Source organism: Antechinus flavipes, chromosome X (assembly GCF_016432865.1).
Source record: "Antechinus flavipes isolate AdamAnt ecotype Samford, QLD, Australia chromosome X, AdamAnt_v2, whole genome shotgun sequence".
NCBI lineage: Eukaryota > Metazoa > Chordata > Mammalia > Dasyuromorphia > Dasyuridae > Antechinus > Antechinus flavipes.
In genome coordinates, this window is record NC_067404.1 from 19,288,096 (window position 1) to 19,306,156 (window position 18,061).

At 37.4% G+C, this 18,061-nt stretch overlaps 1 protein-coding gene across 9 annotated transcripts in view; it reads left to right on the forward strand.

The window, feature by feature from the left end:
• Nucleotides 1-240: 240 nt before the first annotated feature.
• Nucleotides 241-18,061, forward strand: part of LOC127543097 (tigger transposable element-derived protein 1-like) — a 53,141-nt gene continuing 35,320 nt past the window's right edge. For 3 of the 9 annotated variants that reach the window (XM_051969121.1, XM_051969122.1, XM_051969123.1), the window contains exons 1-2: nucleotides 393-1,566; nucleotides 3,462-3,604. The gene's annotated coding sequence lies outside the window, so the exon portion shown is untranslated. The other 6 variants (XM_051969115.1, XM_051969117.1, XM_051969124.1 and 3 more) reach the window with 4 other exon arrangements.

The following is an 18,061-nucleotide window of genomic DNA, read 5'->3' on the forward strand; positions in this document are numbered from 1 at the left end:
CGTGCAATGTGCTGTGCTAAGAGCTGAGGAGCCAATGAAAGGCTAGAACCCTTCTCTGCTGCAAAGGGTTACGTCCCGAGAAGATAAAGACTTCTTTGCTCCCCTCTTCCCAGCCTTCTAGGTCTCTTTCCCCTCACCTTCTCCCCGACTCCTCCTCCTCTTCTCCTCCTCCCCCCCCCCCCCCCCCCCCCCCCCACACACACACACACACACACACTCTTAGGTCTTTGGAGCGTGGAACAGCGAGACGTCGAGACCACCAAGCGATCCTAGAGCAAACCCGGAAATACGTCACAACAGGAAAAGGGTGGGGGTGGGAGTCTGCTCCGCTTTCGCTTCCGTTCCCTACTTGTAGCCGCAGCCGGGTTGCACTTGCTGTTGGGTGAGTTGGCTATTTGTTGAGCTGGGCTTCTGGACGCCCGACTCGGCCTCCCCCAGCCTCCCCCGGCCGCCCCGGACCATTGTCTCGGCTTTGCCGCCCCCTGACCAGTCGTTGCTGACCAATTCTACTTCAGCGCCCGCAGCCCCCGGTAGAACACCTCGGACCGTCAGCATTTCTGGGGGCGTCTGGCAACTTAAGTACACACAAGGCAACCTCCTGAAATGTCCCTGAAATCAGATCCCACTTGACCAAAGTTGGGGAGGGATAGAGAAAAACCCATTCTATGTCACCTCCCCTTCGCTGCCATACTTTCAGAATGTGGTTCTTGACTTTATTTCCCCTCTCTCTTTTCCACCCATTATGACTTTTTTTATTTTTTTATTTTTTTTTAGGCAATTGGGGTTAAGTGACTTGCCCGGGGTCACAGATCTACATCGTGTTAAGTGTTTGATTACGGATTTGAACTCGGGTCCTCCTGACTTCAGGGCTGGTGCTCTATCCACTGCGCCCCCTAGCTGTCCCTATTTTTATTTTTTTTAAGTTTTAATAGTATTTTATTTTTCCCAATATATGCAAAAATAATTTTCAACATTCACCTTTGCAAAACCTTGTATTCCAAATTTTTTCCCTCCCCCCTCCCTTAGATAGTAAACGATCCACTATAGATCAAATCAGTGTATTTCTTCTAAACCTATTTTTGTATTCATCATGATAGCAGTATATTTCAAAATCTAGCCCCCAACCCAGAATTGTGCTTTTTGAATTGAATTTCATGCCACTTTTCCTATTCTACTTATCTGAACCTCTTTGCCGGTTCATCTTTTTTTTCTCCTTAAGTATGTGTCCCTGAGGCTATTATATCCTTAGCTCTTTTTTCTTCTAATTCTACACTGTCCTTGATCATTTTATCCTTTTATTGCTTAAAACTTTTTCTCTATGCACATGTTTGTTTATTCTATAGATTCAGCGCCTGAATTCTCCCCTGAGCTAATCACACATTTCCTCAAGCCTGCAAGGCTCAGTTAAAGATAATTGAGGTCAACCTCATCATTGGACATAGGAGACAGATGCCTGATATCACAGAGTGCCAAAGCAAGGGTTGAACCCAAGTCTTGACTCCTGTTTTCTCCAAGTCATGCTGCCCAAAAAATGCTTATGTAGGAAGAAGACAGGAGAGAAGTGAAGTATGTATTTTTAATTGATACATCTTATTTTGACAGCTTATAAGCCCCCCCCCCAATTGCAAAATCAACTCTCCCCCAAAAGTTAAACAAAACAGCATGAAAGAAGGATTGTAGGACCTATGACCTTATATCCTAGTAGTAGTAGTAATAGTAGTAGGTCATTGAGGGGTATAATGGGTAGACCTGGAATATACCTGGACCTGGATCCTGGAATCAGGAAGGCTTAAGGTCAAATTCTACTTCAGATTGTTACTAGCTGTGTGACCTTGACTCTCTGTCTGCCTCAATTTCCTCTTCTGTAAAGTAGCAATAAAATACTACCATCTACCTCTCCGAGACTGTTCTGAGAATCCTAAGAAATAATAATTGTAAAGGGCTTTACAAACCTTAAGGTGCTATATAAATGCTATTGTTGTTGTTATTATTATTTCATCTTCCCCACTATGACAAATAAATCTTAGTGACTCGTCTGAAGCATGGAAAAGTTAAATGACTTGCTCAGGATCACACAGCTAGTAAGGATCAGTGGCTTAAGATTTATTGAAAGAAATGGGTGGTTCAGAAATGGTGAGGAGTCACCATTTAATAAAAAAAGCCGGAGAGATCTCTAGAAGCAAAGCAAAGTTTATTATACTTTCTCATGAGAAGGGCGTCCCACCCTTCAAACAGGTGATCTAAGGGAGGAAGCACCTTCTGGGGCAGGGTTACACTTTTAATCCCTAATGCAAATACCCCCTCCCACTACTGACCCTCATCCTCATTGGCTGAGGATCTTACATTCTAAACTCGGGAACTACCCCAGAAATTGAACTTGACCAGTAAGTACATGGTTGCCCATATTTAACTGAAACAGGGAGAAAATGATGTCATGGGAGGATAGCAGGAGGAGGATTTAGGTATGACCTTGGATCATTGATCAAAGTCCTTCAGGCCTACTCAAACTCTGAAGTAGATGAAGCCTTACTCGATTTTCACAACTGTCTTGAAAGATCTCACTTCATCTCATTCAGAAAGGAAATATTTGCTCCATACCCTTAATATACGTATACCCCAATCTACCTACCTTTCCCTACCTTTCCCCCAATGCTTCTCTTTCTGCCCTATAGGGCCAAGCATGACAAATATTCATCCTCTATCCCTGAAGCTTGCAGGCATTTTAAAATGACTATAAGAATATTTATGTAGCACTTTTACATACGTTATTTTGTTTACTGTTGTACACTGCCAGTTTTTTCTTCTTTAGATTAAATATCCCTAGTTCCTTCAGCAAGTTCTGTTGTGAAGCACCTTCACCAAACCTGATCAACCATTTCTGCATGATGTCCCACATATCAATGTCCTTCCTAAAACAAACAGGAAAGAATTAACATAGTCTTGCTATGCTCTACCCTGATTAGACCACATCTAAGTGTTATCAGTTCCCTAGTCCTCAGTGAATGAAGAAGCTAAATGCTGGGGACATAAATACAATAGTGGGAGATTACTGTGTAAGAGGGGGATAGTATTTATAGAGGAGTGTGGAGAGGAGCTAGGATATTTTGGTCTGGGAAGTCTCTAGCGATGGTAAATAGAACAACAGAGCATGCCCTTTCCAGAAGCTGCAGTAGTTTTGATTACAGTACTTACAAGATGGGAGGAAGAGGGAACCAGAGGCAGGGTGGAAAATGGCCAAGGGTATAAAGGTGAAGATTTCTATGTTTCTTTCTAGCTCTTTACACTTTACACATTGGACATAATCTTTCCCCTTCTGAAGTGCTATCTTGGAATTTTGATATATTTTAAAATATATTTAAACTGATAGGTTTAGAAAACCAACAAAATTAATCCATGAACTTCTGAAAATCATTCTTTTTATATTTAAAAATAGCTAACTATTACATATGTTGATTACTCAGTAGGTTTCCCAGAAGTAATGGCTTCAGGAGCACCATAAGAGTCTACTTCCTTCTTTGACTGACTGTTCATCACCTGGGAACCCAGCCTCCTTCTAGTCTTCTTTTCTTTGGCATCTCTTCTTTTATTGGATCCTGGCCAAAAGGTAAGGAAACACTTAAATCTTTCTCCCCCCTTCTCTTCTCATTTCATGGGGTCCCACTCATTTTCTTTTCTTTTTTCTAGTAGTGTTTTTTTTTTCCAAGTACATTCTTTTTTGCAAGATTTTTGAGTTCCAAATTTTTTTCCTTTCTCCCTTAACACCCCTGCCTCCTCAAGACAGCAAGGAGTCTGATGTAGGTTATACTTGTACTATCCTTTTAAACGTATTTACATATTTATCATGTTTTGCAAGAAAAATCAGACTAAATGGAAAAAACCTTGAGAAAGAAAAGAAAAAAAAGGTCAAAATATTAAGATTTGATGTACAATCTCCATAGTTGTATGTTTGGATGCAGATGAAATTTTTTATCACAAGTCTATTGGAAGTATCTTGCATCATCACTGTATTTCTGAGAAGAGTTAAGTCTATCATAGTTGATCATCACATAATCTTGCTCTTTACTGTGTACACTGTTCTCTTAGTTCTACTCACTTCACTTAGCAGCATCATTTCATGTAAATCTTTCCAGGCTTTTCTGAAATCAGCCTGCTCATCATTTCTTATAGAACAATAATATTTCATTACCTTCATATGCCATAACTTATTCAGCTATTCCCCAACTGATGGGCATCCCCTTAATTTCCAGTTTCTTGCCGTTACAAAATGGGTTGCCACAGTTTTGTACATATGAGTCCTTTCCCCTCTTTTATGATCGCTATGGAATACAGGCCCAATAGAAACACTGCTGGATCAGAGTATGCACAATTTGATAGCCCTTTGGGTGGAGTTCTAAATTGCTCTCCAAAATGGTTGGATCATTTCACAATTCCACCAGCAATGCATTAGATATGGCATGGTCATTTTCTCTCATACTACTGTATCTTGCTGAAGGTTATGGCCAACAGTGACATTGCTTAGCACCATGGTATTTGAACATCAACTTTAGGATGATCTGGAAGCAGCTCAAATGGAAGAGTAGCCGGGACTGGGTCCTTCTGAGTCCCTTATCAATCTAACATTCACATCTGTTTATTTTCTCTTAATTGCTTAGTATTTGGGGCACATTTTGACCAGGTGAGTGAGGATGCAGTGCCTATAACTAGAATGGGTAATCTGAACATCAATAATTGAGACACAGACGAAAATGCTTTTACATTTCCTTTTTAAAACACAAATTCTTTATTAACCACTTGAACTTGGAAGTTTTCAATAGTATTCTCTTCATTCTCTTGCTAAAATGCCAGCATAGGATCAACTCTTAATGAAAATCACGAGGTGCATCCAATTGGGGACCTTTTCCACCAATCCTTAACTGTTGTTCAGTATTCCAATAGCATATTCAGAGACTCTAAGTAAATTATTTCTTTAAAATTTGCATAGCCTAGAATGATACTAAGGAGACAACATAACAAAATATATGGGATGTAGCAAACTGGTAATTAGAAGGAGATCTATATCTCTTATTGCTTATATCAATAAAATAGAGAAAGCAAATTAACAAATTGGATATATATATACCTTTAAAAAAACTAGAAAAAGACAAAATTAAAAATCTCCAAACACCAAATTGCAAATCCTGAAATTGAACATGAGATTAATAAAATTGAATTAAGAAAACTATTGAATTAATAAATAAAACTGGGAGTTGGTTTTATGAAAGAAAAAAACAATAAAATAGATAAAGCATTGATTAAGTTGATTTAAAAATGAGAGAAGAAAACTAAATGACTAGTATCAAAAATGAAAAGGATAAATATACTACTGTTGTTCAGTTGCTCAATTGTGTCCAACACTTCGTGACCCCATGGATTGTAGCATGCCAAGCCCTTCTGTCTCCCATTATTTCCCACTATCTCTGTCCAAGTTCATGTTCTTTGTTTCCATGATACTATTTTTCTCATCCTCTTCTGTCCCCTTTCCCCTTTGCCTTCAATCTTGCCCAACATCAGAGTCTTTTCCAGTGAGTCTCATCTTTTCTTTTTGTGGGCAAAGTATTTAAGCTTCAGCTTCAGTGTTTGACCTTCCAGTGAATAGCCTGAATTAATCTCTTTAGATACTGACTGATTTATCCTTGTTGTCCAAGGGTTTATTAAAAGATGCATTTTTTTTTTTGGTGATTTTACACCACCGATTCTGCAGCAGTCAGCTTTCCTTATAGTCCAACTCTCACAGCCATACCCTGCTACTAGAAAAACTGTAGCTTTGTTTCTATAGACCTTTGTTGGCAAGATGTTTCTGCTTTTTAGTGTGCTGTGCAGCTATAGCTTTCCTTCCAACTGTATTTTAATTTCATGTCTGCAGTCACCATCTGCAGTGATCTTTGAGTCCAAGAACATAAAATCTGATACTGCTTCCATTCTTCTCTCTCTATTTGCCAGAAAATGATGGGGTCAGTTGCCAAGATTTTAGTGGGTTTTTTTATATGTCAAGCTTCAAGCTAGCTTTTATACTCTCCTCTTTCATCCTTGTCTAGGGTAATTCCTCTTTGCTTTCTGCCATCAGAGTGGTATCATCTGTGTAGCTGAGATTATTAATATTTTTCTGTTACCTTAATTCCAGCTTTTGATTCATACGGCCTAGTATTTCCCATGATGTACTCTGCATTTAAGTTAAATAAATAGGATAATAACATATAGCCTTGTTGTACTCCTCTTTCAATCATAAACCAATCCATTATTCCATGTTTATTTCTAACTGTTGCTTCTTGACTTGCACATAGGCTCCTCAGGAGACAAGTCAAACAATCTGGTACTCCCATCTTTTTGAGGACTTGCCACATATTGTTGTGATCCACATGGTCAAAGGCTTTAATGTAATCAGTGGAGCAGAAGTAGATATTTTTTTCTGGAACTTCCTTACTTTCTCCATAATCCAGTAAATGTTGGCATTTTGGTCCCTAGTTTCTCTTCCTCTTCAAAAACCAGCCTATTCTTTTGGTAACTGTTGGTTCACATATTCCTAAAACTTAGCTTGCAGAATTTTAAGCACAATCTTACCAGTATGTGAAATAAGTGACATGTTTAACCTATATCAGATTGTTTGCTCTTTTGGGGAGGGGGAAGGTAAGGCTGGGCGGGGGGAGGAAATTTTGGAACACAGAGTGTTTTTTTTTCATTTCTTTTTTTAATTATAGCTTTTTTTTTTCATAACATATGCATGGATAGTTTTCAACATTCATCCTTGCAAAACCTTGTGTCCAAAATGTTTTTTTCTCTCTCCCTTCCCTTCATTGTCTCTCTCCCTTAGATGGCAAGTAATCCAAATATATGCTAAACATGTGCATTTCTTCTATACATATTTCCACAATTATGCTGCACTAGAAAAATTAGATCAAAAAGGAAAAATGAGAAAGAAAACAAAATGCAAGCAAACAACAACAAAAAGAGTAAAAATACTATGTTGTGATCCATACTCAGTCCCCACAGTCCTCTCTGGGTGCAGATGGCTCTCTTCATCACAAGACCATTGGAACTGGCCTGAATCACCTCATTGTTGAAGAGAGCTATATCCATCAGAATTGATCATCACAGTCTTGCTGTTGCTGTGCACAATGCTCTCTTGGTTCTGTTCATTTCACTCAGCATCACTTCATGTAAGTCTCTCCAGGCCTCTTTGAAATAATCATGCTGATCATCCTGCTGAAATCATTCTATTTCTTATAGAACAATAATATTCTATAGCATTCATATACCCTAACTTATTCAGTCACTCTCCAATTGATGGGTATCCACTTAGTTGGAACACAGTCTTATAGAAACGAATGTTGAAAACTATCTTTGTATGTATTTTGAAAAATAAAAAGCTATTATTTAAAAAATAGTATTTTATTTTTCCAAATACATTCAAAGATAATCATTCACCCTTGCAAAACCTTGGGTTCTATATTTTTTTCTCCCTTCCTCCCCATCCCCCCTTTCCCAGACAGCAAGTAATCCAACATGGGTTTAACATGTGTAATTCTTCTGACTATATTTCCACATTAAAGTAAAGTACTATTGAGAAAAAAAAATAAAATGACCATGATGGTTAGGTAATTTGAATATTTCTAGGTATTGCCCTTTTTTAGAATTGGAATGTAAACTGACCTTTTCTAATTTAGTGATTGCTGTTGTGTTTTCCAAATTTGCTAACATAATAGCATCATCTTTTAAAGTTTTAAATACCTCAGCTGTAATTCTTATCACCTCCACTAGCTTTTTTTTTTTTTTTTTTTTAGCAGTGCTCTCTAAGGCCCACTCGACTTCATTCTTTAGAATGTCTGGTTCTAGATCAGTAACTACAACATCATAGTTATTGGTGATGTTAAAACCGTAATTGTTCATGAGTGGGCTGAGCATACAACTGTATGTTTTATTGAGCTAGAAAAAATAATAACAGATTTTCCCCTGAAAGAACAAAAGGAAATTAATGAAAAAATATATAAAGGGAGTAGTTCTGGCAGTACCAGATCTTAAACTGTATTACAAAGTAGTAATCACTGAAAGTCTGGTACTGGCTAAAAAATAGATTGGTTATTCAGTGGAATAGATTAGATATTCAATATGTAATAGTAAATGATGATAGTAATTTTGTGTTCGATAAGTACAAAGATCTTAGCTTTGGGGATAAGAACTTACTAATAGATAAAAATTGTTGGGAACATTGGAAAGCACTCTGGCAGAAAGTAGTTACAGATTAACCGTTTACCAAGATAAGGTCAAAATGGATACATGACCTAGACGTAAAGGGAGATATCATAAGTAAATTAGAAGAACATGGAACATAGTGCTTATCAGATTTATGGATAGGATAAAACTTTATGAATAAACAATAGAGAATATTTTGGGAGATATAAAAGGATTAATTTTGATTACATCCAATTAAAAAATTTTTGTACACTACAGTTCTCCCTTCCATATTGTGGGGGCTAGAGATGCAATACCCCCACAATCTGGAAAATCTATGTAAAATTTTTTTGGCTTTCCTTTTGTATCAAAGGAAAAAAATCTGAATTTTTTTCTTTTTCTTTTATAGGGTATTTATAGTACCTTATTATAAAATTTTGGTTAAGCAATTTTTTTGTGTCATATGCCCATTTAATTTCTTATGCCAACCCACAATATTCTGAAACTGCTCTGAGGATAGTTGCTGTGTGGAAGGGATAACTGTATATATCTTAAGGACTATATGTATCTCCATAGAAGCAGAAACCTACCAAAATCAGGAGGGGAGGGAGGGAGGGAGGGAGGGAGGGAGGAAGGAAGGAAGGAAGGAAGGAAGGAAGGAAGGAAGGAAGGAAGGAAGGAAGGAAGGGGAGGGGAGGGGAGGGGAGGGGAGGGGAGGGGAGGGGAGAGAGGGAGGAAGGAAGGAGGGAGAGAGAGAGAAAGAGAAAGAAAGAAAGAAAGAAAAGTATCTTGACTCTTTGTGAACTCAGGTCTGAATCTTTGCTATATCCTTTATTTTATCAATGAAACCTCTCCCATATTAAAAGAAAAAGTTTTCGTACAAATAAAACCAATGTAGCCAAGATTAGGAGGACAGAATATTAGGAGGGAAATTTTATAGACAGTTTCTTGGATAAAGTCTCAATGTGAAATATATAGAGAACTGAGTCAAATTTATAGGAATAATAGTTATTCCCCAATTGAAAAATGGTCTAAGCATAGAAACACACTTTTTGGAGGAAGAAATCAGAGGTGTATATATACTCGTTTTAAAAAATACTCTAAATCATTGATCAGAGAGCAATGCAAATTAAAACAACTCTGAGATACCATCTCATACCTGTCAGCTTTGTTAAAATGATAAAAGGAGAAAATAACAAATGTTGGAGGGAATGTGGAAGACTTAGGACAGTAATACACTGTTGGTAGAACTATGAACTAATCCAACCATTTTGGAGAGCAATCTGAAATTATGCTTAAGGAATTATAAAAATTGTATCTGTATCCTCTGACCCAGCAATACCATCATGAGGTCTTTTTCTCAAGATGTTTAGGGGTAAAGGAGAAGAACCTATATGTTCTAAATACAGCAGCTCTCTTTTGGGTGGCAAAAAACTAGAAATTGAGTGAATTGAGTAAGTTGTGGTATATTACTGTGATATAATATGCTGTAAAAAGAGAACAGTTGCTCAGCAATATAGTGATCTAAGACAATTCCAATAGACTTGGGATGGAAAATGCCATCTGCTTCCAAAGAGAGAACTGTGGAGACCAAATGTGGATCAAAGCATAGTATTTTCACCTTTTTTTTGTCTTCTTTTTCTTATGGTTTTTCTCTTTTGTTTTGATTTTTCTTTTACAATATGATTAATTTGGAAATATGTTTAAAATGATTGCATACATATAACATACCAGATTGCTTGCTGTCTTGGAGAGGAAAGAGGAAAAAAAAATTGAACTCTAAGTCTTACAGAAGTGAATTTTGGAAACTATCTTTACATATAATTGGAAAAAATAAAATTCTGTTAAGTGGGAAGAAAAACAAAACAAATGACGAGCAGGTTGATTTTATTTTATTTTTTTCTTTTTTGCAAACAATTATTTATTATTCCAGAGTGGGATGGGAGAAGACACACACATCAACATGACATTCAGAATAATATTAGAGACCCATAACTCTTGCCATTTCTCTGTGTATCTGTATACCTGGACCTATCCAAAGCCAATAGTATATGCAAGCATATACTATTTCCAACTGCCTTCTGATATAACTTAGCCAATTCTTTTCTTGACCTGTTGAAGCAATTCAGCCAACAACGGACAAGTTTAAAACTAAAGATGAGAGTGGGGCAAGAACCCACAGGAAGTGACTGGGCTCTTTGGATGATATAAAATGAGATAAAAAAAAAAAAAGGCAGAGCAAGCTAGGACTGCCACCACCAAGTTTGGGAAGCAGAGCTACCTGAAAACTCAGCTTCAAACTGGAGGTGCTGCCTGCTAATGACCCTGGGTCGATGATGCAGGATTCATGATGGCCATTCCAAGCAGGTTGATTTTAGAAAAATAGGAAAGACTTGTATGAAATAATGCATAGTGAAATGAGCAGAACCAAGAGAACATTATATACAATAATAGTAATATTGGTTGAAGAGTAACTATAGTGACTAGGCTATTCTGAGCAAGATGAGTATTTATGTCAGCTATAAGAAACTTAAGAAGGAACATGCTATCTGCCTGCAGGGAAAGAACTAATATATGGAAGTATGTCTTGTTGGCTTCCTTTAGTGTTGGGTTATAAAGAGAGGAAGGAATACAATTTGCAATTTTTTTTCCCCCAATTACAAGTTAAAAAAATTTTAACATTTTAAAAATAGTTTTTAGTTCCAAATTCTATCCCTCCCCCCCTCCCTTCTCTCTCCCTGTCCCTGAAATGGTAAGCCATCCAATATAGTTTATCTACATGTGCATTCAAGTAAAACATTTCCATATTAGTCATTTTGTACAAAAAGACGTGAATAATCCCAGACAGATTTCTAAGTGTTCTTATTTGACGTTTCAAGACAGGAAATAATATAGGGAAGCCATAGGTCAGGCTGACCTATGACTTTTTTACCTTTTTTTAATGTACCTTATTTCCTGGATTCCTACCTTTCTTCCCTGGGAAAACACAAGAGACAAGATCATGGTCATTGATCTTTTGGCACCTTGGCCTCGAGTAAGCTCTATGTTCCTTGACAAATTCCCTTTGCTCCTAAATGTAGCTTTGGTGTTTTTTCTCAGCATCCTCTCTTAGCAATTTTCTCTTTAGGGATTTCACCTCATTTTATATATGGGATTTAATAGAATTTTTTTTTTTTTAGAGTAGATGAGGCATTAGTAGAACCCAGATTTTTCTGGCTTTATCTACCTGCCGCAGTATTGTGGGACTGCACAATGGTATCAAGAGACTATTTTTAAACAGATGTGCTTATGCAGATAGATGTGCCAGTTGTGAACCTCTTAAGGTTAGGATCATTTCCCAAAATCCATATCTTTAAATATCTTCTTCATTAAGTAAATTTTTTTTCTCGAAAATTTTTTTTTGTATAGAAATCATATATAGTACAGAGATAGTTTACAGTACAACTTCATGTTTGTCTTTATACAGATTTTCACCTTACTATTATGCCTTTTCCCTGAAACCACTGCTGGTGCACATGGGATGCTGCAGATAATGTTGATGTCAGGATATTTCAGGAAGGACAGAAAAGAGTTGGGGAAGATTCAAAGAAAGGCAGTTACAATGATCCCAGGGTTGAGGAGGGACTTCCATATAGGGACACTGTTAAAAGAACACCTTTTCAATCTTGAAAGGCAAAGGCCAAGAAAGGATCTGATCTAAGATGAAGAAATCTGGAGGGTGGACCTGGCCTTGGCCATGAGCTCTTCTCACTAATACTAGGAGGGAGCCAACCCTTGAACGTTAAAGGATGGAGTTTCTGCTGGAAATTGAATGGATGCCCATCAATTGGAGAATGGCTGGGTAAATTGTGGTATATGAATGTTATGGAATATTATTGTTCTGTAAGAAATGACCAGCAGGATGAATACAGAGAGGCTTGGAGAGACTTACATGAACTGATGCTAAGTGAAATGAGCAGAACCAGGAGATCATTATACACTTCGACAACAATATTGTATGAGGATGTATTCTGATGGAAGTGGATTTCTTTGACAAAGAGACCTGAGTTTCAATGGATAAATGATGGACAGAAGCAGCTACATCCAAAGAAAGAACACTGGGAAATGAATATAAACTGCTTGCATTTTTGTTTTTCTTCCCGGGTTATTTTTACCTTCTGAATCCAATTTTCCCTGTGCAACAGGAGAACTGTTCGGTTCTACAAACATATATTGTATCTAGGATATACTGCAACATCTAACATATATAGGACTGCTTGCCATCTAGGGGAGGGGGTGGAGGGAGGGAGGGGAAAAATCAGAACAGAAGCGAGTGCAAGGGATAATGTTGTAAAAAAACATTACCGTAGCATGGATTCTGTCAATATAAAGTTATTATTAAATAAAATAAAATAAAATATAAAAAAAAAAGGATGGAATTTCTGGGCAGGAAAAAGTAAATGCATTTTCACACTGGAAGGAAACATCATTTTAGTTTATTTTTTATAATAGCCTTTTATTCTTCAAAATACACAAAGATAGTTTTCAACATTTGCCCTCGAAAAACCCTGTGTTCCATATTTTTTCCTTCCCTCTTCCTCTTCCCCCGCCTCCCAAACATCAAGCAATTCAGTATAGGTTAAACATGTGCAGTTCTTCTAAACATAAGAAAATTAGATCAAAAGAGGAAAAAAGAAGACGGGAAAAAAAACCAAGCAAGCAAAGAGTAACAACAACAGAAGGTGAAAATACTATGTTATGATCCACTTTCAGTCCCTGCAGTCCTCTCTCTGGATGCAGATGGCTCTCTCCATCACAAGTCCACTGGAATTGACCTGAATCACCTCATTGCTGAAAAGAGCCAAGTCCATTGCAGTTGATTATAACACAGTCTTATTGCTGTGTATAAGGTTCTCTTGGTTCTACTCATTTCACTCAGCATCAGTTCCTGTAAGTCTCTCCAGGCCTTTCTAAAATCATCCCACTGATCATTTCTTATAGAACAATAATATTCCATAACATTCATATACCTTATCTTATTCAGCCATTCCCCAACTGATGGGCATCTACTTAGGGAAATCACCGTTTTAAGGAATTGTTCTGTGTAAGTAGTAACAAAGTTGGATTTAAGTGTTTTCTTCCTTGTAAGGCAAAGTAAGATTAAAAAAAATTGTTCTAAAAGTTCAACCAAGACCACTGGCTTGGGAGTTAGAGAACCTGGGTTCAAATTTTAGCCATAGTATTAAGTACCTTGGTGGCTGTGGTGGCCAGGGACCTCTTCTTATGTGACCTCAGCTTCTTCATTTGTAAATGAGCCCCTTCTGCCTTTAATTCTTTTTGATCCAGTGGAAAAGGTTAGGTTCACAAGACAGAATAGTCAACTATAGCAATCTAGTGTTTGACAAAACCAAAGACCCTAACTTCTGGGATAAGAATTCATTATTTGATAAAAACTGCTGGGATAATTGGAAATTAGTATGGCAGAAATTAGGCATGGACCCACACTTAACACCATATACCAAGATAAGATCAAAATGGGTCCATGACCTAGTCATAAAGAACGAGATTATAAATAAATTAGAGGAACATAGGATAGTTTATCTCTCAGACTTGTGGAGGAGAAAGAAATTTGTGACCAAAGATGAACTAGAGACCATTACTGATCACAAAATAGAAAATTTTAATTACATCAAATTAAAAAGCCTTTGTACAAATAAAACGAATGCAAACAAGATTAGAAGGGAAGCAACAAACTGGGAAAACATCTTCACAGTTAAAGGTTCTGATAAAGGTCTCATTTCCAAAATATATAGAGAACTGACTCAAATTTATAAGAAATCAAGCCATTCTTCAATTGATAAATGGTCAAAGGATATGAACAGACAATTTTCAGAGGATGAAATTGAAACTATTACCACTCATATGAAAGAGTGTTCCAAATCATTGTTGATCAGAGAAATGCAAATTAAGACAACTCTGAGATACCACTACACACCTGTCAGATTGGCTAAGATGACAGGAAAAAATAATGATGAATGTTGGAGGGGATGCAGGAAAACTGGGACACTAATGCATTGTTGGTGGAGTTGTGAACGAATCCAACCATTCTGGAGAGCAATCTGGAATTATGCCCAAAAAATTATCAAATTGTGCATCCCCTTTGATCCAGCAGTGTTTCTATTGGGCTTATATCCCAAAGAAATACTAAAGAAGGGAAAGGGACCTGTATGTGCCAAAATGTTTGTAGCAGCCCTGTTTGTAGTGGCTAGAAACTGGAAAATGAATGGATGCCCATCAATTGGAGAATGGCTGGGTAAATTGTGGTATATGAATGTTATGGAATATTATTGTTCTGTAAGAAATGACCAGCAGGATGAATACAGAGAGGACTGGCGAGACTTACATGAACTGATGCTAAGTGAAATGAGCAGAACCAGGAGATCATTATACACTTCGACAACGATATGAGGACATATTTTGATGGAAGTGGATTTCTTTGACAAAGAGACCTGAGTTTCAATTGATAAATGACGAACAAAAGCAGCTACACCCAAAGAAAGAACACTGGGAAACGAATGTGAACTATCTGCATTTTTGTTTTTCTTCCCGGGTTATTTATACCTTCTGAATCCAATTCTACCTATGCAACAAGAGAACTATTCGGTTCTGCAAACATATATTGTATCTAGGATATACTGCAACATATCCAACATATAAAGGACTGCTTGCCATCTAGGGGAGGGGGTGGAGGGAGGGAGGGGAAAAAAAATCGGAACAGAAACGAGTGTCAATATAAAGTAATTATTAAATAAAAAATTAAAAAAAAAAAAAAAAGAAATGACCAGCAGGATGAATACAGAGAGGACTGGCGAGACTTACATGAACTGATGCTAAGTGAAATGAGCAGAACCAGGAAATCATTATACACTTCGACAACGATATTGTATGAGGATGTATTCTGATGGAAGTGGATTTCTTTGACAAAGAGACCTAACTGAGTTTCAATTGATAAATGACGGACAGAAGCAGCTACACCCAAAGAAAGAACACTGGGAAACGAATGTGAACTATCTGCATTTTTGTTTTTCTTCCCGGGTTATTTATACCTTCTGAATCCAATTCTCCCTGTGCAACAAGAGAACTGTTCAGTTCTGCAAACATATACTGTATCTAGGATATACTGCAACATATCTAACATATATAGGACTGCTTGCCATCTAGGGGAGGGGGTGGAGGGAGGGAGGGGAAAAATCAGAACAGAAGCGAGTGCAAGGGATAATGTTGTAAAAAAAATTACCCTGGCATGGATTCTGTCAATATAAAGTAATTATTAAATAAAAATTTTAAAAAAATTCTTTTTGATCCTACCTCATGCTTTCTTTAAGTTGGGCCCATTTTTACATTTTGTCCTCTTTTCCCCCCTCTAGCTTCCTACTACGTAGAAGGGCCTTGAAATACATAACCTTGTGTTTTTCGTCTGTATTCATAAAAGAAATAGCTTCTTCTCCTTTACTGTTTTCACCAATTATCTCTAATTCCTTTAGAAAATAGAAACGGTTCCTTCTGTTCCCTGTTCCCTGTTCCCCGTCTCATCTGTATTGAGCTAGAAGTTGGTAGAGTATTGCCAAAGCTCCCCGTGCTTTTGTACCTTTTTATTTGAATCTCTATAGGAAGCCCTTTATCTTCCACCAGGTTTCTAGTTCAGATGCCCTGATTTCTGGGAATTTCCCATCCTTTTACCATGATATAGGCCCAAAAAAAGGTCCTTGTCCCTTTGGGCTTAGACATCTCTAAATTCCCAAGCTTGCTTCTGTCTTCTTACTATAAGCAATAGAGTCCTGAATCACCTTCAGAGAGTTGTAATCCCACACTCTGGGCCTTTTTGATGTCATTTTTTCTTTCCACAGTCCCTAAACACAGTTGAACCAGGGCTGAGCTCTGAAATAGTTTTTCCTAAGTCCAAATAGTGATAGTTTCTTCTTTTATGAACAAAACATCCAGTTTGCAAACCTGACCTGATCTCTCATGTAGAACAAGGGGAAGTTGTGTAGAGGAAAGATCTGCCCAGAATGGAAATTAGAATCATCCCAGGTAATGAGGGAGGGAGGAGTAGACCCATGAGAGCCAGAGGGAAGAAATGGTCCAGTTACTCAGGAATGTAGTAGTGATAGTTTGTTTTTTTGTTTTTTAGAATACAATTGCACACTCTCCACAATGCTAGTTTTGACTGCCCTGGTGGCAGGTGGCTTGGGAAATAACATGGGAGAGATAGGTTTCTTTTCCTTTTATCCTTGAGATTGCTACCCCAACTTCTGATATTATGAAAGAATGACTGCTTCCTTCCCCCAGTTTTGGAGTTATTGTAGAAAACATTATAGATTCAAGATTATATAGACCAGTCTCAGTTCCGGTGCAAGTGTGGGGGTTTACATATATATACATATACATCAAGAATACTTACCCAAAAGAAATCAATAGTAAACAATTACTGTTTTAGCTAAAAGGGTTTTGTTACTCAAGTCAACAAACATTTGTTTATTTTTTAATAGTATTTTATTTTCCAAATACATGTAAAGATAGGTTTCGGTATTCATTTTATATTCCACATTTTTCTCCCTCCCTTACCTCTCCCCTCCCCAAGACAGCAAGCAATCTGATATAGGTTATATGTGCAATCCTCTTAAACATATTTTTATATTTGTCATGTTATGCAACCAAAAAAAAAAAAAATCAGACCAAAAGGGAAAACAAACCACAAGAAAGAAAAAAAAGAAGTAAACAACAACAAACAAAAAGGTGGGAACAGCTAGGTGGCGCAATGGATAGAGCACCAGCCTTGAAGTCAGGAGGAGCTGAGTTCAAATTTGGCCTCAGACACTTAACACTTCCTAGCTGTGTGACCCCAGACAAGTCACTAGACCCCAATTGCCTCAGCCAAAAAAAAAAAATGGTGAAAATACTATATTTCAATCCAATTTCAGTCTCCATAGCTCTCTCTGGATGCAGATGGCATTTTCCAACCTGATTCTCTTGGAATTGCCTTGATTGATCTCATTTCAACAAATATTTATTAAGTTCATATTGTGTTAAATTCAGATAGCTGGAAATACAAAAACAAGGACAAATAAAAATAGCCCAGAACTTCATGAAACTTACATTATAATGGATAAAAACAATTCATAAAAGTGAGCTCAAAGATGTGTGTAGGATAGAAAATGGGGATGAAGGTAATACTTAAGGTGGGAATAATAACGTCCAGGGAGGGAGAATCAAGAGTTCAGCCTAGGAATGAATGGAAACATTGTTGGTCCAGGGAGACTCATTTGCAAGGAGGGTTTTGGAGAAACTAGCAGCAGGAGGAAAGGGAGCAGCCACAGGAAGAAAGGTTCTAATCTAAAGTGGTCCAGGAGTGCAGAGAGCTTTCTCTGGCATAATAGAGAAAATCCTGTGAAAATGAGTGAGGACCTGATTCATTGTATGTGGGATGGCCTGTGTTAGATTGCTTGCTGTTTTGGGGAAGGAGTGGGAAAGCGGAGGGGGAGGGGGAGAAGGGGGGAGAAAAATTTGGAATTCAAAATCTTTTTTTTAATAATAGCTTTTTATTTTTCAAAATACATGCAAAGATATTTTATAACATTCACCCTTGCAAAAACCTTGTATCCAAATTTTTCTCCCTTTCTTTCCCTCTCTCCTCCTCCCCTCTCCCCTAGATAGCCAATAACCCACTATAGGTTAAACATGTGCAATTCGATACATATTTCCACATTTATTATGCTGCACAAGAAAAATCAGATAAAAAGGGAAAAAATGAGAAAAAAAATCAAGCAAGCAAACAACAACAAAAAGAGTGAAAATGCTATCTTATGATCCATACTCA